Source organism: Chrysemys picta, chromosome 1 (genome assembly GCF_011386835.1).
Source record: "Chrysemys picta bellii isolate R12L10 chromosome 1, ASM1138683v2, whole genome shotgun sequence".
NCBI classification, from domain to species: Eukaryota; Metazoa; Chordata; order Testudines; family Emydidae; genus Chrysemys; species Chrysemys picta.
In genome coordinates this window covers 76,251,090-76,274,056 of record NC_088791.1, presented here as the reverse complement: position 1 = coordinate 76,274,056, position 22,967 = coordinate 76,251,090, and positions in this window count along the sequence as shown.

Here is a 22,967-nt window from a genome sequence, read left to right as displayed (position 1 = left end):
CCCTGTTGTAAATTTTCTGAACGTATCAACATAGTTGTGCTGCCTGCATGACAGCAAGCTGCACTGATCTTGCATAGTTACAGCAGCCTATACATGCTATATTTTTTGGCTAAAAGCACAAACAGAAGACTGACTGTTGATAAAGATGATTGCACATCATACTTGATTGACTCAGGAACTAGTCAAAGCAAAATCAACACACATATTGTCAGTGTTAGGAAGATAATGTTCAGGAACAAAAAAAAAAAGCTGCCACTAAGTCCAAAAAGCATAAGCTTGAATGGAATTAATTGGGAATAAAAGTATTTTCTAACCTTAAATACTGTAGGTACTTGATTAAGAACAAATGTAAGAAAATAAATATCAAGTAGCTAGATAAAATCGGTAAATTCAACAAATAATTACTGATATTATAAAAACGCAATGCTTATGCCCAAATAAATGTGTTAGTCTCTAAGGTGCCACAAGGACTCCTCATTGTTTTTAATGTACAACTGGAGTTGAATGAAAAAAAATAAATAAAAATGGTAAAAAAATTCAAAATTTAAAGATTGTTTCCATTTCAAGGGTTTGAAACTGATCCATTTTTCATGTTTAAATTTTTGTGTGAAATCATATTGATGGTTTCAGTACTGTTTTTGATTTAAAATAATTTAAAAATGTAATTACAAATATCTTTAAACAATAATTTTCTAAAATCTGCAGTGTTTTGAGAAAATCTTGATTTTCCAAAACAGGCAATTTTTCAGTGAAAACAAATTTTGTTTGAAAAATTTCAACCAGCTCTATATACAAATAATGGAACAAGGTAAGATATTAGATATTTATTATTCTTTATAGTCTTTTCTAAGAAGTGTTCATTACTATAGTATCTAAGCAAAACACAAACAAAACAGAATTTAAACTCAGAACCCATCTGTATTATTATCCCAATTTATGGCCTATACAGCAAAGTTTTGAAGCATGTGTTTAACTTTAAGCTTATGAGTAGTCCTTTTAGAGTCAATTCACCTACTTCACTTGCATAAAGCAAGTAATTTATAGCCTGGATCCACAAAAGAAGTTAGGTGTTTGTAGCTCTCAGTACTGCAGTGCCTAAACTTCAGGAACCTAGAAACAACAAGATCCACAAAGCCTGTGTTGTGTGCCTAGACTTCCTATACTATGGGTCGGCAACCTTCAGCACGCAGCCCAACAGGGTAATCCACTGCCAGGCTGTGAGACATTTTGCTGATGTTGACTGTCTGCAGGCAGAGCCCCCTGCAGCTCCCAGTGGCCGCAGTTCTCTGTTCCCAGCCAATGGGAACCGTGGGAAGCGGCAGCCAGCACAACCCTGAGGCCCACGCCGCTTCCCACAGCTCCCATTGGCCGGGAATGGTGAACCACGTCCACTGGGAGCTGCGGGGGGCCATGCCTGCAGACGGTCAGTGTAAACAAAATGCTTCACGTCCCACCAGCGGATTACCCTGGTGGGCCACGTGCCGAAGGTTGCCAACCCCTGTCCCATTCAATACATGGGGAGAGATAGGCACTTAAGAAAGGGATCCACAAGCACCAGCATGCTAGGCAGGGAGCTGTCTTATATAGCCAATGAGATATGCCAGTGAGAGGTAAGCCCTGTCCCTCTCAGAGAGTTAGGTGCTTCAGTCTGGACTGCAAAGAGATGCCTATCTCTGCTTGCAATCCACAGCCTGGGACCCCTCTCCCAGCATTAGCAAGCTTATGCACCGAAGGCATAGTTGTAAGAAACACTGGAGCAGGAGGCAGTGATGGTTCCTTTGTAACTTTTAGTCCAGTAGTCGGAGCACTCACCCAGGATGAATTCCCCCCCTCTGCCTGCCTGATAGGAAGAAATGATCAGAAAAGGGGCATTCTACCTGTGAGAAGAGTGCTATTCTGATGCGGCTCTCTCTTAATCTCTCCTGTTGATGCTGTTCCACTTTGAAGCCGGGGGACTGGGCCCTGGGTCTCCCACCACCCAGGCGGGTTCCCTTACTACCAGGCTATGAATCATTCTATCATGTGCTCTCTCTCTGGCCCAATGACTATTTAATTATATAACACACTGAGGAACAGCTTCAATAGGACAGACTGAGGGAGATCCACATCAGAATATCCCACAACTCAGTGTTTGAAGCAATCCCCTAAAATGGGGGGGGACCCAAGTTCAAATCCTTTCTCCACATCAGTCAGAGGGGGGCAGTGAAGTTGGATCTCCCACTTCTGGGTGCATGCCCTAATCATTGAGCTAAAAGTTGTAAGGGTGGCCCCTCCTCCTCCCTGACTGGAGTTTGAATGGGGCCCGATCCACTAAGTATGATATATGAGGGGTTATTTGTGGTTTGTGGTAGGGTGGTTATTTGTCATTTTGGATTGACATAATTTTGAACAAGTGGCATAATCAAATCTCCTTGGGTTACTCATTTAAGGTACAAATTGGTAACTTTGTCCATTATTAATTATTCTTACTCTTTATATTTTAAGTAATGCAGTTCTCTAAAACAATTGTGGTCAGATAGCATTTTCTCTCCAATGTTGTTTATTTCAATATGTATTTACTTCATTTCTATACCCATAGGACTTCTAAGGCAGGGGAACATTTATATACAAATACTGGGATTGGTGCCTAATTGTAATTGTTTTAGAAGCATAATTAGGTATGTGTAATTATTAAATAATTACAATTGTCATACATTTTTAATATGATGACTTAAACCTGAGCGTTTTCCTAATTGCCCAGTTTTATGTAAACCTCATTGTTTATGCTGGTTGAATGAGAGAACCAAAAGGGCTGCTACATCTTGGGACACACTTCTACAAGAGGAAAATTTGTTCACTACAGAGGATTTGTGTTTCTCAATAAGCAAAGGAGAAACAGTCATCAGGTTGGTAATCTAATTCTATTGGACTAAATCTTAGCTTCACGTTGTGCAAGTACCAAAGGTTTAAAATCAGAGCTGAGCAAATAATGGATTTTTTTGGTTTGGGAGGTCAAAAAAATATGAGGGGGGAGGAAAAGAATGCAGTTTGATTCAAACGCAAACCATTTTTTTTTTCAAAAATTACATCACATCAAAAAAATTTTTTGTTTTGTTTTGTTTCGAGTCAACCTACATGTTTTGGGTTGTCCTGAGACACGTTTTGGGTTGTCGTGTGTGTTTTTGTGTGTGTGTGTGTTTTCAACCGGCCAAATTTGTAAAGAAAATGTTGTATCAAAGAAAAAGGCAAAATGAAATGCTTTAAAATGGTCAAAAGAAAACATTTTGACTTTTTTGAGGGGTTTCTTTTTTTTCAGTCAAAATTATTAGTTGAATTTGACCCAAATTAGCGAATAATTTCATAGCCCTACAAATGCATTTGCAAATTTCTATTCGCTGAAAAAATTTCACCCTACTCTATCTGAAATGCAGTGAATAATCCATGTTTGTGCTGCTAAAACTAGGCTAAAGGAGAACTCTGGAATCTTCTGCACACTGTAGAGCAATACTCTTCAGTGGTTCTCTCCACAGGGCAACGAAAAAGGGAAAGGGACAGGGTGCTGGAGTGGCCAATAGGTCTACATACAGAAAGTGTTTCTAAGCTCAAAACCTAATGTGCATACATCAACTACACCTCCTCATATTTAGGAACTGTGAAAACAGATGGCTGTGCAGAAGCATCAAGCACGATGTGTATTTTGAGAGGAGGATCAGTTTAACCTATATCCCAAGTACTTTCTTTACACAAAGCCCGCTGTTACTCAGTCTTTACATGAGTGTTAGGATTTGGGTTAATGCAACTAACCTTCCAAGTTTTAGCATGTAACAATCCTTGAGCCACTACACTTCTATTAGGGAAGAAATTCCAGATACAGAGGAAATGGATACTGCCACTTTTCCTTCAGCAATGGCAACAACAGTAGCAGTAGCAGAAAATATATATATATATAAATATAAAGGCAGAGGCCTGGAAGAATCAGGATCTCTTCTAAAGCATGTTTCTATTCAGAAATAGCTGATTGAAAGTCATATTTCTGTGCCAAATTCAGAGCAACTGTAATGTTGTTTCTCCATCAAATTTGCTCCATAATGTACAAAGCCTTCATTATGTTATGAATTTCTTTTTTCACAATGACCGTATATGATCTTTCATGTGCAATTGCCTGATTCAGATAGAGGAAGTGTTCAGGAGCTATGTATATTTTTGTTTTAAGTAGAGCCTCCCCTGATCTTTGACTCCTACATAAAAGCTTTGCAGGAAAATCCCAGTGCAACTCGTTTTCTTTCCATAGACCATGATATTTAAAATGTAACCACATACCATTTATGAAACCACATAGAAGACAAAGAGAAGGTAGGTGAATACTAATTTAGACAAAGTGATACATGTCAGTCTGGCTTGGAAAAAAATCCTTCTGCGCCACATAAATTCTTAACATTCACAGACTTCAAATTACCTTGGTTGCACATTCAATGGTTTTATAACATATTACTTAAAAGAAGAAGAAATCTGATGAAGTTGTTACTGTGAATTATGCTAGCTATGCTAAATGCTATGGCCTGTAGAAATTTAATTTAAATAAAATAAATGGTGCAGAGTTTTCAGTTGGATTCTTTAATTCTCTTGTCTAATGCTTAAGTTGATCTCAATGGCTGCTAGAAATTTGGGGCCTGGTTCTCCTCCCACTTACACTTGTGTACACTGATTCTCCTCTCACCTACATTAGTGTAACATCATTTATTTCAGTAGAGTTACTCCTGATGTGCACTGCTGTAAGTGACAGAATAATCCAGTGCTTAATGTCAAGTCCCTCTTTGGCAGCTGATGGTTAGATGAGAGGCTGTGCTAGGCCAGCAGGACCCTGGGATGTGAGCATTAGTGTTGGTAGTCTATACAACAATTCAGGGATGTAACATGAGTTGGTCGAGTTATTTATATTTTGGGGGGGAATCAAAACTTGTAACATCCCCTAGAGTAGAGTAACAGGTAAATTCGGGAAGTCTGAAGGGCAGATAGAACTTCAATATGAACATCATCCCAGGGAGTAGGAATGGCAAAACAAGGTTCTTTACAGAAGCTCAGCTGTATTTTTATTTGTTGTTGATGGCAGAAGGCAAGGCCTTGATCTTTTAATGTCCTATATTCAGGGTAAGGAATAACTGGTAATCCCCACATCTAACACTAGCCCATTCATTGGGAGGGAGATGGAGTAGATGACCGGTTAGGTCTTTTCCATCACTTACCTCTATGCATCCGAAGAAGTGGGCTGTAGTCCACGAAAGCTTATGCTCTAATAAATTTGTTAGTCTCGAAGGTGCCACAAGTACTCCTGTTCTTCTCTATGATTTCTATAGATAGACAATTTTGTCATTTTTCACATGGAAAAAACTGCTTTGAAAAGTTTCCATTCTTCATATTTGGGAACCAATTTATAGGGAATTGACAGTGATTTTCACAACTATTTAAGGGACACATCACTTTAGATAATATATTTGGACCTGAATACAATGCACAGTCCTTAGGCCCTGATTCAGCAGACCACGCATGTTTGGCAAAGCACTTAAACTCATGCCTAACTTTCGACACATGTTGAAATCCCATTGTGTTTAAGTGGTTTGCTAAATAGGGATAATTTTAGGTACAAGCTGAAATGCTTTGCTGAACTGGAGCCTTAATGAATACTTCCTTGATAAGCTTGACCTAATTAATATAAAGTGATCACTTTCTCTAGGGATTACTGGTAGTTTAGTTAGATTATCCTTTTTTCATGTTCAGATGTAAAATAACATCCACTAGAGATTGAATGTAATCCATAAATTATGCCTCTGAGACATGAACTGAAGTCCAAGATAAGAAAAACTTGGGTTTTATGCACTCAGTCACCCAGCCTCTGGGGGAAGAAATATAATGCAGTTTGTATTTTTCGAAGTTCACATGACTTCAGTGAAATTTTCATTATACATTTACAACCTCCTCTTCTTTGCGTAATTAGTTTCTTGGCATAAGCCACATTAATAACAATCAAAAGAAGCTTTGAAGCTTGCACTACAAAGGAAGCCCGGAAACAGGATTCACAGTTTAAGAACTAAATGACACAAAAATACTTCCCAGTGTGTCGCATCCTTGCTTTTCTGGTCCAGACCCAGCAAGATCTGTCATTCTTTGCCCAAGAATGTTAAGTCTTTCTTTCTATGGATGTATACCTTTGTACTGATTCTTATAAAGGGAAAAACAGACGCTAAAGAAAATGGAGCATGTTATTGCATATGTTCTCAAATATTTGCAAATCAGACCCATGCCAATTGTGCCATATGGTTTCATAAACTGATTAAAACAAATTGGACGTGAGACCCTAGAGGTAGGTTTCTGAAATGGGTGAAATCCTCTCTCTGCCACCAATCTCATGTGAAAGGCGAGACAGCATCTTTGCATTCTTTCAGTCAACTACAGAGCAACACAACAGTGATATATATGTCCCAATTTTTTAAAAACAAATGAATGTTTTTAAATTTTCTTTATACAGAAAAATACATTTAAAAGATAAAATCTTGCAGTCATAATGTGACAGGGAACTGCGGTTGTATCAGCAGACTTAAGAGTTATTACCTAGCTAAAATAATTTAATTCTGTTTTCAAACAGTACTAGAGATTTCTAACACACACACACATACCCTCTTCCCCTATTTTTTATGACATTGTCCATATCCCTGCAAGTCTGGACTTAAGCCATAGCAACTGAAAGGAAAACCATATGAGAAGAAAGGCATGTTCAGATCTGAAAATAATAGCTAGTATCCAGTGGGTATTTAATTCAAACACAAAAGAACAATCATATCTGGAATTGTTTAAAAACATTAATTCTCATCTGCAACCAGTTGGCTGTTTAATTTTAAACAGCAAGAATATAGGTGATGAACACATGTGTAGCTAAATCTTGCTAGTTATTCATCAAACATGCCAGCTACATTATTCTTTGCTGATCTAAGCAGCCTTTGAGAAATTGATTTTCACAGGAAAGATATTGGGCATGGGACAGGAAATAAGTCCACAGGGGGAAAAAGCTTAGACACCAGAGGTGGACAATGGGTTAAGAAAATATCAAAACCTAGCTGAATTGTCCCTGTACAAGTTGATCAAACTGATAGAGTAAAATGGAGCTCATTCTCCACTGCCCTATGCCTATGTAGTCATTTGCTGTTGTATAAAATTAATGCAAAGTGGTAGTGAAAAGTCACCAAATCAGATGGTAATATTTTACCACTACTTTGCACAATTTCTAAGTGATTACCCACCGTGCAAAGAAAGGGAGAAGCAGGCCCTCTTTGACTGGGTTCAGCAGACTCAACAGCACAACATGATACTATTTGTTTGCAATATCATATTGCAACAATAGCTCAGAGGAGCTCACAGAAAAGGAACCCATTCCAGCATGGATCATGTTTCTCCCTATGTGATCATCCTTTCCAGCCAAGTATGAGCCTCAGTTTTGATTACAGAAATATGATTAAGGTTTGAAAACTGAAATAAACAGGGGTCTTTTCAATAGTCATTGTGCTAATGATCTGTAGAGAACACAATTTGCATCAATACCTGTATTTTATAATGTAAACTTATGTCTAGTAAAAGGGGCTTGGGACAGGATGACAAAGGGGACTGCTAACAGGACAAAGAGTAGAGCTGTGGGAAATATTCAGCTAGAACTCTTATCTCTATGCCCCCAAATCAGGGTTTGTAGTTCTAGTGGAAATATAAATGTGTGTAGATGCCAAAAAGTCCATTGGATCTAAGGGGTACCTAGTCACTGTGCTAGGGACCACAGAAAACTATTTGTCCCTGTTTTTAATCTAGCCAGCATATGGCAACCCCATAATGTCAAGCTGCCTTTCCTCTACATATCCTCTGAATACAGCATTGGTGAGGAGGCTCCTTAGGGCCTGGGAATGTTCAGAGTATAACTTCCAATTAAACCTGTAGAAGTTCTCCTCTGATGTGAACCCCTTGGGAAATGAAGTTTTCCACATAAGCCTACTGCCTAGGTTGGTAGAAGTGACTGAGCATTTATATCCACTAATCAGTGTTTGGTGGTCTATGTCAAGTGAAGTGCTCCATTCTCTGATCATACTCTATTTCTTGAGCTCCCATGATAAAAACACCAGGTTTGGCACAAACAAAAATGGCACTCTTGTCGGCATTCAGCAACATTTAATGGGACTTAACTATTACTTCACTTCTAGAGTGTCATCCTGCCAAATGATGCAAGACTGAATCCTGTGAGGATTAAAAGCTGAACACTCTGGCTTGATCCAGGACAGCACTGGGCAAATGCTTAACAAAACATGTGAACAGTCCCCTTGAAACAGGAGTAGAATTGAAGTCGAGGCAACTGCTCATGTGCTTAAAGCCCCTGTGAATAAAGGATTGTTCTCTTACTTATAACATTTTATAGCAATGGAACTTCTACCACTTCCTTTTGGGAGATTTCTCTACAGTCTAATAGATTTGACCATTGGGACTTTTTTGTGATACTCGGCCTAAATTTACCTTTTCTTACTTTTATTCCATACTTCCAGTTATATCCTTTTGGTGTTTTTACACTTTACATACTGGTGATCAGTTTTCAATTGTCAACAGCTAGTCCCCATAGTCATCATTTAGCCATGCTAAACTATTACATATTTATATGATAAAATTCAGGTGTGCTTTCTTTCCAAGTTCTAAAACAGCTGTAGACACATACCCAATCACAGGAAAAAATCAGATGTGTTGGTCCCCGGCTCCCCTGTGATTTTGAGTGACAAAATGTGATTTAGGATGGCAATTCTGAACGATAACCCAGAAAATACTAAGGGATTGCATGTGTTTGGGAAGGAATTGAAACATACAGCTCAGAGCAATAAGGATACATTTTATACAAGAAAGAAAGTGTGGGAAATAACACAAGTTATTTACAAGAATTCTGAAACTCTTTTTTTCTTCATTTGACATATTTTTTTAATAGAAATGGCTTACAATAAAATGGAAATTTTAACCAAAACATTCTTTATGTCAAAAAACTCTGAGGGTTTCATTAAAATAAAAAGTGGTTTGGAGAATTTCAGGTTTTTTTAATTTTCATCAGAAAATTCCACAGGAAAAAATATCATTTCCTGACCAACTCTAGTTAATATCCTTGATAAAGGCTGCACCTACTATTAATAAACTGTAAATTTTCCTGACCACTCAGAATCCAGGGCAAATACAACAATTGAAAACTCATCTATGCAACATGATGTAGCCTCACATACAAAGAGTATCTTAATGAGTTAAAAAAAACTTAGTGAAATTGAATTCCTGTACATAATAGTCGGACATTTCAGCCAATATTGACCTGCAACAGGGAAGTGCCTTTATGTCAAACTATTGTCTGGTTATCAAGCTGTAGCTTTTTCAGCAGTTTCTAAGAAGCTACCACACACACACACAAAAAATTAGTGTGAAGTGACTAGCTTGAGACTCTTTGATTAGACATTATCAAAGCTGGCTACGTTTCAGTCAATTAATGTCCCTGCTGTTAGCCAATTTTTTTCCAGTGTTAAAATTTCATTACAGTTCTCATTTCTATGTCAATGCTATATTATGTTAATATTACAGTAATCAACTGTGAAAATTCCCAGATGTATTGTGGAGGAGAAAAGGAAGTCTTTTATCAAAAGCCAGTTCCTGCTTCCTGAACTTACAGCTTCTAAAGTTTCTCTCCAGATAATAGAGTGCAGTCAGAATTCAGGGCATGGGAGAAGGAAATCACAGGCGTGCGCGGATCCACATACAAACGCACACAAGCACTCAAGCATTGTACAACGTCTCTATATAGAAGCGGAAGTAGCAAATGAGGTGCAACAGCAAAATGAAAGCTAAGGAAGGTGACGTCCCAGAATCTGTATAATGTCTTGTATAAAGTCTGTAGCATAGAAATGTAATTCAATTACTTCTGGAAACAGGAGTTTGAAACAAACCATCAAAGGAGCAGCCATCAAAGTCATAGCAGTATTGTACCTCTGTACAATGGTAGCATGCATGTTAAGTTTAAAGGTCAAAGAGATGAAAAAAGAGAGTTGCACTAGTCTTGTAAATTGTGTACGGTTCTCTGCCAAATACTCTGATGGGGCTTGAATAAGTTCAGCTACAGTGCTGCTAAATTCTACTATATAAAATTAAATACATATAATAATAAAGAAAATGTGTGATTTTGTGTTATTTTTAGCTATGCCTCCCCCCACACACACACTTTTATTCATCTCACCTCTGAGACCTAAGGTAAACTCCAAGCAGAGACCAGAATAGCAAATCATTTACTTTTAATTACTTCTCCAGGAAATCAGTTAATGGCATTCACCTTGGGTCATTTAAAACTTCTATCACAAATCTTTAAGCCACAAATGAACTAGAAGAGGAAAGCTGTCTATTGCACATGGTGTGATATTGGTGTGATTCTTCCCAGGTGCCTATTTCACTAATTGATAAAGAAACATAAATACATTATGTGGCAAAAATATGGCCCATGAATTGTCACATTTTCCTACCTAAGTAACTCACGTTCTGCACTTTTTCTATTGTTCTGTACCTCCATAAAAACCCAAGTTGGTACACACAAAATGGATTAACCACTGGCTGTCTGTTTTCCTAGCTTGATTTTCATTTTGAATTATCAAAAAAATTTCCCATTCCCAAAAATTTTCATGAACCAAAAAAAAAGAAAAGAAAAAAGAAAACCACAAATCCATATAGACTAAAATTTCTTATTTCAATAATTTTGAAACATTTAATTTTGATTTAGAATTTTTTCTCTAAATTTATTTTAAAATTAAAAAAAAAGTTTTGACTCAAACGTTCTGGACTGAAAATGCTGAAAGATCTCGTTCCAACAATTTTGAAACCTTTTCACCAAAACATTTTTGATTCAGGAGATTAATTGAAACCAACAATGTTTGGTTTGAATGCTGAATCAGCATTTAAAAAAAAAATCTTGTCAGAAATTCCTGATCAGCTCTACTCAAAATTGTAAATGGGGAATCATCATCTAGCAGGTGTTTCTAGTGGGAACTGTTTCTTGCCCCTATTCTATTTATCAGTGATGTAGAAAAAATATAAAATCACTATGGGTAAAGTTTGTGAATGACAAAGACTAGGGGAGTGGTAGCTAATGAGGAGGACAGGTTACTGATAGAGAGCAATTTGGATTGCTTGGTAAATTGGGTTCAAGCAAACAATATATGCTCCAATACTGCCAAATTTAATTCATAGCTCTAGGAATAAAGAATGTAAGCCATACAGGATGGGGTACTTTATCTGTGAAGCAGTGACTCTTAAAAGGACTTGGGGATCATGATGGATAGATAGTTGAACATGAGCTTCTAGTGTGACACTCTGGCCCAAAGGGCTGTTGCGATTGCTGGATGTATAAACAGGGAAATATCATAGGAGAAGGGAGGCTATAGTATCTCTGCATTTGTTACTGGTGTAACTGCCACAGGAATACTGCATACAGTTATGGTGGATGTTAATAAACTGAAGACGGTTCAATGAAGAGCCACAATAATGATTAAATGGAAAATATGGCACATACTGAAAGACTTACGGAGCTCAAACTGTTTAGTTTAATAAAGAGAAGGTTAAGGGATGATTTGATCACAGTCTATAAGCACCTACATGGGAAACAGAAAATTTGATACTAGATGGCTCGTCAGGCTAGCAACCAGATGTAGAACAAGTTCCAATGGCTGGAAGTTGAAGCTAGACAAATTCAGATTAGAAATAGGTGCAAAATTTTAACAGTGAAGGGAACTGATCACTGGAGCAATGCACTAAGGGCCATGGTGGATTCTCCATCACTGAAAGTTTTAAAATCAAGAAGGGTGTTTTTCTAAAAGATACTCTCAAGTTCATACTGAAATTAATTTAGGCATGTCCTATGGCCTGTGTTATGCAGGAGGTCAGACTAGCTGATGGCAGTGGTCACTTCTGTCCTTATAATGAATGAACTTTACATAGACAAGGTGGGTGAGGTAACATCTTTTATTGGACCAACTTCTGTTGATGAGAGAGCTCGTAAGCTTTCTTACCAACAGCTATAAAAGATATTACCTCACCCACCTGGCCTCTCTAATATCTTGGAACTGATGCAGCTACAACAGGGGTGGGCAAACTTTTTGGCCCGAGGGCCACATCTCGGTACAGAAATTGTATGGCGGGCCAGCTGGGGCAGGGGATTGGGTTGCACGCGGGGGATGAAGGCTCTGGCTGGGGGTGCAGACTCTGGGGTGGGGATGGGAATGAGGGGTTTGAGGTGCAGGAGGGTGCTCCAGGCTGGGATCAAAGGGTTTGGAGGGTGATCAGGGCTAGGGAAGGGGGGAGCAGGATCTGGGCAGTGCTTACCTGAAGTGGATCCTGGAACAGTGGCCCAACCCCCTCCGGAGGCGGGGCCACGCCATTCTGAGGGCTGCCCCGTCTGCAGGCACCACCCCCATAGCTTCTACAACACTGCATACAATCTGTGAATCTATGAATTACCCGTCCTTTATAGTCTGTTTGGGCCTTCTGCAATCAACAGGTTTATTTCACATGAGAGAGAAGGAAATCAAAGCACCCACTAAATTAATATGTGAGATGCTCTCGATGATATATATTTTCATTTAATAGTAAATGAAACGCAACAGAAAAGGAGAGAGGAGAAGAGAGATCTGGGTATATGGGTCAATCATAGGATGACTATAAGCTACCAATGTTATCTGGCTGTGAAAAAGGAAAATGTGATCCTGGGTGTATTAAGCAAGGCATTTCCAGTACAGATAGAGATGTATTTATGCCATTGTTCAAGGCATACATGCATTTATGCCATAGTTCAAGGAATACAGTGTACAATTCTGGTCACCCATGTTCACAAAAGATGAAGAGGTGTAGAAAAGAGCAACTAGGATGATCAGGGTAATGGAAGGCCTATGTTATGAGAGGAGACTGGAAGAGCTTGGCTTGATTAGTCTAGCAACATAGAAGGTCGAGAAGGATATGATTGCTCTTTATAAATACCTTAGGTGGTAAACACCAAGGAGGGTGAAGAGCTATTTAAGCTAAAGGAAAATGTTGGTGCAAGAACAAATAGATATATACTGTCCATGAACAAATTCAGGGTGGAAATTAGAAGGTTTCTAACCATCAGAGCTTTGAGGTTCTGAAATAGCCTCCTAATAGGGAAGTAGGATGACCAGACAGCAAGTGTGAAAAATCGGGACAGAGGGTGGGGGGTAATAGGAGCCTATATAAGAAAAAGACCCAAAAATCGGGACTGTCCCTATAAAATTGGGACATCTGGTCACCCTGTAGGGAAGGCAATTGTGGGGGCAAACAATTTAATTTGTTTTAAATGAGAGCTGGAAAAATGTATGAGTGCAATTATTTGAAGGGGTTGCTTGTGATGGTAGGGGAGAGGGATCAAGAGCCATGGGGCTCACTTCCAGCTTCTGTTTATGTTCCTAAAGATCATACTTCAGGGTTTCAGGCAGCCATCCGCACGGGTTAGGAAAGGATTCCCCACAGTGTATGCTGGGAGTTTTTTAATCTCCTTCCTCTGAAGCATCAGCGATGGACACAACAAAGTGGGACATTGGGTTCAGTGGGCAAGGTCTCTGAGGTGGCACCACACATTCTCTTTCTTAGGTGTTTGGCTGGCTGGTTCTTGCTGATGTGCTCAGGGTCCCTAACTGATCATCACATGTTGGGTCGGGAAGGAATTTTCCCCTGGTCATATTGGCAGTGACATTGGGGGGGAGGATGGTTTACCTTCCTCTGTAGCGTATGGGTGCAGGTTAGATGCCAGGATTATCTGGGTATATCTCACTTAATTATTTCCCTGCCATTGCAGGAACCTTGTGCATTGGTGCATCTTGGTCTCTTCTATTCTCTGTCTGTGGCATATAATAGTCTAGTTTCTTGTGGGATGTAATACTCGTTTCAGATGTAGGGTTTAGTGTGAATGTCCTGGTGGTCTTGGTGGCTTATGATATACAGGAAGTCAGACTAGATGATCTAGTTGTCCCTTCTCGCTTAACGCTATAAGTATTCTCCTGCTCTACTCCTCGCTGATTAGGCCTCAATTGGAGTATTGTGTCCCGTTCTGGGCAGCACATTTCAGGAAAGAGGGGGACAAATTGGAGAAAGTCCAGAGAAGAGCAACAAAAATTATTAAATGTCTAGAAAACATGACTATTGAGGAAATATTGAAAAAAATTGGGTTTGTTTAGTCTGGAGAAGAGAAGACAAAGGGAACATGATAACAGTTTTCAAGTACATTAAAGGTTGTTACAAGGAGGAGGGAGAAAAAAATGTTCTCCTTAACCTCTGAAGATAGGACAAAGAGGAATGAGCTTAAATTGCAGCAAGGGCAGTTTAGGTTGGACATTAGGAAAAACTTCCTGTCAGGGTAGTTAATCCCTGGAATTAATTGCCTAGGGAGGTTGTGAAATCTCCATCACTGGAGATTTTTAAGAGCAGGTTAGATAAACACTTTTTAGGGATGGTCTAAATCAGTGGTTTTCAACCCAGAGCCAACTTGCAGCCCAATCAGCACACAGCTGCAGCCCATGTGACATCCTCAGGGCCAAACAGGTAGTATATATTTTGTGTGGATGCGGCCCACATAACACAGAGAGCTGCATATGCAGCCCACAATGGTAAGTAGGTTGAGAACCACTGATCTAAATAATACTTAGTCCTTCCATGAGTGCACAGGACTGGACCAGATGACCTCCTGAGGTCCCTTCCAGTTCTATGATTCTATGACTATTTTGAAAGACTCATTAACTTCCGTAGTTGTTTGCAGTGTTGTTGTAGCTGTGCTGATCTCAGAATATGAAAGAGAGAAGGTAGGTGAGGTAATATATTTTATTTTACGAACTTCTGTTGGTGGAAGGTACAATCTTTCAAACTTCACAGAATTCTTCGACCCTAAGAGCCCCTCAGTGCCAACTGGCAAAGGGCCTACTGTACATTACTGCATATCAGGCCTGACATTACCCCCAACACATTATTGTTGTAATATGTATCTAACAGGTGTGAAGTAAGATATCATGTAACCTAGGGACATGCTGGTCATGAAAACCATTGTGACATATGAAGAATTATGCTTGTATGTTGTAATTGGTTCTTAAAAAGAGTTAGGAGGCAGTGCATAAATCAAGTCTGTCCTAAACAAAGGATTGTGGATTTACCTGGCTGACCGGCTTGATCTGGTCTACAATTTTTGAGACGTCGTCTGCTTCAGAGATAAAATGTGCTATTTATTATGTATTTTGATGTGCTGAATTCAAATATGACAATTAAAACAACTGATTGGATACTGTTTCTAAGATATTTAAGTTTTTACATTTTATGTATATGTATATTGTGTAGATAGAGTTTTAATCATAAATTGTAAACCTAGGTCTTTTCATGTGTTTATGGTTGCTTTACATGATAATATTTCACCTGTCCTGTTTATGTAACACTTTAAAAATCAGCAAAAGGGTTATATAAATAAAATTTATTATGAAACAAAAGGCAAAAAACTATTATGTACATAGTTTAGACCTATTCAGTGTCTACTCAGCGCTTCTTGGCTTGTCTCTTGTATTCATTAAATAGAGCATCTCTTGTCACTGTCCAGCAATAATCTGCAAGCATTGATGGGCTCCATTTGCCCTGATAGCATTTCTCCATTGTTGCAATGTCCTGGTGAAATCGCTCGCCGTGCTCGTCTCTCACTGCTCCACAGTTCAGTGGAAAAAAATCTAGATGAGAGTGCAAAAAATGTATCTTTAGTGACATGTTGCAACCAAGGCTTTTGTATGCCTTGAGAAGGTTTTCCACCAACAACCTATAGTTGTTTGCCTTGTTGTTTCCGAGAAAATGTATTGCCACTAACTGGAAGGCTTTCCATGCCGTCTTTTCCTTGCCACGCAGTGCATGGTCAAATGCATCATCTTGAAGACGTTCACGAATCTGAGGACCAACAAAGACACCTTCCTTTATCTTAGCTTCACTTAACCTTGGAAATTTTCCACGGAGGTACTTGAAAGCTGCTTGTGTTTTGTCAATGGCCTTGACAAAGTTCTTTATCAGACCCAGCTTGATGTGTAAGGGTGGTAACAAAATTTTACTTGATTCAACAAGTGGTGGATGATGAACACTTTTCCTCTCAGGCTCCAATGACTGTCGGAGTGGCCAATCTTTCTTGATGTAGTGGGAATCTCTTGCACGACTATCCCATTCGCAGAGAAAACAGCAGTACTTTGTGTATCCAGTCTGCAGACCAAGCAAGAGAGCAACAACCTTCAAATGGCCACAAAGCTGCCACTGATGTTGGTCATAGTTTATGCACCTCAAAAGTTGTTTCATGTTGTCATAGGTTTCCTTCACATGGACTGCATGACCAACTGGAATTGATGGCAAAACATTGCCATTATGCAGTAAAACAGCTTTAAGACTCGTCTTCGATGAATCAATGAACAGTCTCCACTCATCTGGATAGTGAACGATGTCGAGGGCTGCCATCACACCATCGATGTTGTTGCAGGTTACAAGATCACCTTCCATGAACAAGAATGGGACAAGATCCTTTTGACGGTCATGGAACATGGAAACCCTAACATCACCTGCCAGGAGATTCCACCGCTGTAGTCTGGAGCCCAACAACTCTGCCTTTCTCTTGGGTAATTCCAAATCCCTGACAAGGTCATTCAGTTCACCTTGTGTTATGAGGTGTGGTTCAGAGGAGGAGGATGGGAGAAAATGTGGGTCCTGTGACATTGATGGTTCAGGACCAGAAGTTTTATCCTCTTCCACTTCCTCGTCTGACTCAAGTGAGAATGATTCTGGTGCATCAGGAACCGGCAGTCCTTCTCGGTGGGGTACTGGGCGTATAGTTGATGGAATGTTTGGATAATGCACAGTCCACTTTTTCTTCTTTGACACACCTTTCCCAACTGGAGGCACCATGCAGAAGTAACAATTGCTGGTATGATCTTTTGTCTCTCTCCAAATCATTGGCACTGCAACAGGCATAGATTTCCTTTTCCTGTTCAACCACTGGCGAAGATTTGTTGCACAAGTGTTGCAGCATATGTGTAGGGCCCACCTCTTGTCCTGATCTCCAATTTTGCAGCCAAAATAAAGGTGATAGGCTTTCTTAATCATAGTGATTATACTGTGCTTTTGTGGTGCAAAAGTCACTTCACCACAAACATAGCAGAAGTTATCTGCACTGTTCACACAAGTACGAGGCATTTCTGCTCACTTTGGCTAAACAGAAATGTGTCACTTTGCAAAATCAAACACTGACAAATAAGACAGCATGACACTGTATGATTTCTAGAGCTGATATAGGGCAATTTGTTCAGCAAAGTGATGTAAGCTTCGTTATGATTGCATCATCCATGACTTCTAGGAATAACATGATGCAATTCATATCATGTATGACGCAATACCAGCTTCAGATTGCATCATTCATTGTTTTGCCTAAAAAGCAAGTACTGTCCAAACCCAGTCATAGATTTATTCATAGATCCAGTCAAAGATGTATTTTAGTCATTTCTGGTTTAAATTGAGATCCCTTCCCTTTATCCTTTCCCACTTATCCTCTGCCATTCCCAAGTCAAGGGTCGTATATACTGACCGAATAGCATATCTTGAAAACTAGAGCCAATCAACAATTTTAAGCATCATTTTCGTTCTCAGTGTCCCAGAATTAGTAAAGTTTGACTACATTTATTTCAGAAGATTTTGGCTGTACAGGCAGGGGACAATGACAGTACATCCATGTATAAGGTAAACAAAGCAATCAAACTAACAAACAGCAAAGGAAACAATTTAGTGAGCTCACCCGGGGTCTAAATCTGCACACCCAGGAAGTCACCTTGGCTCCTGAGACAAAGACAATGGACAAGGTTGTTGGCAGATACTCCACAACTGACAATTTTAAAATCAAAATTGGATGTTTTTCTAAAAGATCTGTTCAAGCTATTATTTTGGGGGAGTTCTATGGCCTGTGCTATATAGGAGGCCAGCCCAGATGATCACAATGGTCCCTACAGATCTTAGAATCTATGAATAAGGGGAAGCAAAAAGGCATTCCAGTTATCCATCTCTTAGGGAACAACAGGAACAGTACCCGCTGAGTCCGTGAAAGTTGGATCCCTGGGCCTGGAAGGCTACAGATGTTGGTAACTTGAGGTAAAAGAGAAAACTGTTTAGGCAAAGATTGTAACTTGCTAAAATTACGTGTGATTTGTTTTTGCGTGATTTGTTCATAGCCATACCTAGTTCAATTTCTCTTACTTAGTATCACTTAAATTTCTGTTCTTTATTAATAAACTTATTCTGTTTTACTATTAACCATCTAGGTGCTGTTATATTGAAATAAAGTGTGAGTCAGCGAACCTAACAGACTTCGATGTACTTTGTCTCTTTGGAGGCACTGAACTTAATTTCTGTGAGCGTTCCAGGAGAGGGACTGGACACTACAGAAAATTGTCTCTTGGGAGCTCAGGAACTGGGATTCACTGATGGTTACCTGCAGGGCAAGGTTAAGACTGACAGAATCTCAAGGAGTTTGCTAGTGAAGTAGATAGACTGGTGTGGCAGGGAGCTGATATGCCATCTAATCTCAGGCAAAACTGACTCTTGCTGAGGAAAGGGGTAACACAGTGGACTGCGGTTGTGGGATATTTTGAAAGAGATAATTTTGCGAAACTGCGTGCTTCAGTTAAACGTTCTGTCTCAGATAATAGATTATGTAAAATATGTAACTTATCCTACCACTGTGCATTAATCTAACACTTTTCATATAGGGTTCTCTATAGTTTTTTACAAATATTAGTGAATGAATGTGAGGAATTAATATTTTGCCCTTTTACTACAAAGTAAACTGAGGGGAAAAACTAAATTTAGTGACTTGCCCATTATCACAAATATCATTAAAACAGCTGAACAGTCTCAAGATTGTGGTCCAAGTCTTTTTACTTTCTAGAATGCTTGGCACAAACCCAGAAAATGTAGGCCACCTCATTATTTACCATACTGGCCACTCTTTTGGTTTAACAAACATACTACCAGTGTCCCACTTTCCTGCATTTCTTGCATATGTCCATTGTGGCTGGACATATTGCAACTATATGAGGCATATAGCCCAGCAATGCAAAAGACCCGGCCAATATATACTGCAACACTGTATAGGCAGCTTCCATTCTGCTGCGTTCTTTCCAGGTAGGATACTAAAACTGTTAAATAAATTGAAGATATGAATATAATATCTGCCATGAATGAGAAGACAACATATTATGGATCAGAATGCTCCATTCCCAGGGGTATTAAATCCACCAGGGAATGTCATAAATCCACAGATTCAAGAACAAGAGCCCTCTGTGTTCAGAGACCATGGAATTACAATCTTAAGAAACTGTGCTGTGTTCTTCAGAATACAAACTTCCATTTAAAGTCAAAATGAAGTGTTCCTACTTCTGATTGCAAAGCCATCCTTTGCATTATGGACAGAAGCAATATAAATGATGCATGGTTGTTCTGAAGCTAAAAGACAAACAATATCATGAAGAAATGGGCCACTAACTTTAGAGATTTATTATACTGGAGAGTGTTAGAGCCATGTAATCATAGAAACAAGGGCCATACTGGTGAATCCACCTAGATAAGTGGCAGGTTTATTTGGCACTACAAAATTAATGTATTTTATTTTTCAAATTATAAAATGTACCTATTAAACAAACCTCCTCACATACAGAAATGTTATTTACTATATATATTGTGTTATATATTTAACACATTAGTTAAATAACCATACTAATTGACCAATATCAATCAGTGGTTTCAACAAAAAGCCTAATTAAAGAACTCAACAAAGGTGGAAGAATCTGAGAGGAAAGCCAAGAGGAAAAGACATGCCAGAATGGAAAGATCTTACTACTTTGAACTAAAATTCCTATAAGTTTCCCTTTTAGCTACTTCCAACTTCTTAATTTGTAAGCAAAGATCATGGTGATGTGAGGAGGACACCTAAAAATGAGAACCCAGTGGGACAAGACTTTTCTAGAACCCTGCAGGTGTAGGTCAAGGAAGAGGAAGCTGGCAGATTTGCCATCTTACAGATCTGACACAGCTGTCTGCACACTACAGAGCTCCCCGAATTGGACAAAGTCCAATAACAGTGTCCAGCAGAAATTGAAAAAAAAATAGAGCTAAGACTCTTTGCAAACTCTTGTTGTATCCATAGATGCCATATTGGTTGGCTTATTTACTAGGGTCTTTATCCTGGAAAAAAAACATATGAATACTTCATAGGATTTTTAGAATGACAATAAAATTAAGACGCAGGGAGAGAAAATAAGGGAACTCATTACAACAGAGAACTCATTAATGTTGTGAGTATAATATGATGTGTGTCTGTGCGTGTGTGATGAGAAGTTATGTCAATTACTGTATTATGCTTACCCACAATTCTGTTCATCCATGTTAGGTATCCCACAACACTTTGCAAAGCTTAAGTCATCTCTGGCACTAGCAAATACAAAACAGGTCAAATACAGGACGTGTGAATGTCCTGCCCTGGTCCAAGTTGGGAAATTTCACTGAAGAGAGAAGGGAAGGTACACTCTGGTACCAGAAAAACAAGGTAAAAAACTGATAGGTAAATTTAGTCTTGGATGACACACAAAGTGCTTTAAGCTCATAAAGAGCTATAATATAAATATAGTTATTTTTGAGGGGCGTACTTCAGTGCACACCTTCTGTGTAAGTTGAACTGTATGCTGTTTGAAACAGCTTTCTGGAGGGAGTAGTCTGTATAACTTTTTTTCATATTGTACAACTTGTCTTTAAGCAATTTGTTGGCTAAACTTGGTTATTTAGCCTCCGGAACTGCAAGTGTAGTCCACATCAATTGGCTATACATTTAGCAGGAGCACAAATAGAAGGAGAGAAAGTGCTTTAAGACTGAACTTTGAAAAACTAAGTATGCAATAAAAGTGTGGCTGCTAGGGGGTTCCTGTGGGTCTAGAAAGGGAGAACTTAAATGCATTTCCTCATCCGCTAATATATAAAATTTGAAATAAATACAGATGATGAAACAATTTATATAGAGAACCTATAGACTCCCACTGAAGGATTCAGTGTGCAATGATGGAGGAAAGGAAGCCATAATTTTCACAGCCTCTTACTTTGATATACTGAGGATCCTGGTTTCAGCTAGAAAACTAGAAGAAATCATGTATTAAAACAAAAGAAAACCAACAACAAACAAGTTCTATTTCTTTCCCGAAATACATATAATTAGCCAGGTAAAAGGCAGCCTGGAAAATGTTCCAGAAGCTAATTTTATGTAGCTAAGAAAGACAAGGTGAGTGAGGTAATACCTTTTATTGGACCAATTTCTGAAGAGAGCTTTGTATAAGCTTGAAAGCTTGTCTCTTTCACCAAAGGAAGTTGGTCCAATAAACATTATTACCTCACCCACCTTGTCTCTCTAATATCCTGGGACCAACATGGCTACAACAACACTGCAAACAGACAAAAAGATACACGAACTCACAGGTTTTGCTGGAAAGTGCAGATGAATTTCACAGAGCAACTTGCTATCTGTGATTATCATAAAGTATATACAAGAAATCAAATTTTGTCATAAGAAAACAGTTATGTGCATGCTCCCACTGGCATTGCTTATGATAATAACATTGTCATTTAGTTGCTTTTAGTAAAGTTTGGTCGAAATGATTATCATAATTAAAGTTTAAATATTAAAATGTGTACATAAAGTAAAGAAATTGCTTGAATTATATTACATATAAGTTGAGAGAGAAATTGTAGTTTGCAGTATTGTTAGATATGGAGGTTTATACAGCCAATTAAAATGTTACCATAAAGCAATAAAAGTAAACACTAGTAGAACCACCAAGCAAAGTCTACCAGATACTAGAATCTCAGAAACTGAATCTGGCAATTTAGTTCACCATTAACCAGTGTCTTCAATAGTGAATCTCAGTGCTAGATTTTGCACTTGGAGCTCTGAATCAGTGGAAAGGTTTTCAGAAAGCTATATAGTCAAACAGCTCCTTATTGGTAACACATCTGACGAAAGCCAAGTCTATAAATTAGTGCTTCCAAATTCATCTGTAATTTATTATTACTAAACTGGTTCCCTTTCCACCAATTGCAAATGTCAGCATAGCATAGGAAATATTAAAGGATTTTGCTATAAAAGTCCAGTTGGGCCAAACTGCATCCTTTCCAAATGTGCAATCACCACAGGACTGGAGAGCTTCACTTTGTGTAGGATGGCAAAAGAGCAGCCAGTTGTTAGTTAAACCCAACGGTTGCTGTGAGATCTTCTCACATTTTACTTAGTTCACAGACTTACAGATCACTGAGGTACAATTCCTCTCACTTTGAAGACAACAGTAAAACTTGTATAAGTATCAATGGGAGGATGATAAGGCTCAGAGTATGGGCTCAAAAGGAGAATTTGGACTTTTGTATCATCCCCAAGGGACATCCCTGCATACTCTGAGCTGCGCAGATCTCACTTACATTATGAAACAAAATCTTTATTTGCTAATATGAAAGTCGGTTGGAAAAGGTTTTACTGATCTGCATTTAGAAACAAATTGGGCTACATCTTGCTTGCTTTACTCATGTGAATTCAATAGCAGAACATCCAACAGTTAGGTGAGCAACTAACTAATACACCTCTACCCCGATATAACGCAACCTGATATAACACAAATTCGGATATAATGCAGTAAAGCAGTGCTCCGGGGGGGACGGGGCTGCGCACTCCAGCGGATCAAAGCAAGTTCGATATAATGCGGTTTCACCTAAAACGCGGTAAAAATTTTTGGTTCCCAAGGACAGCGTTATATCGAGGTAGAGGTGTAGGTAAAAACAACAAGGAGTACTTGTGGCACCTTAGAGACTAA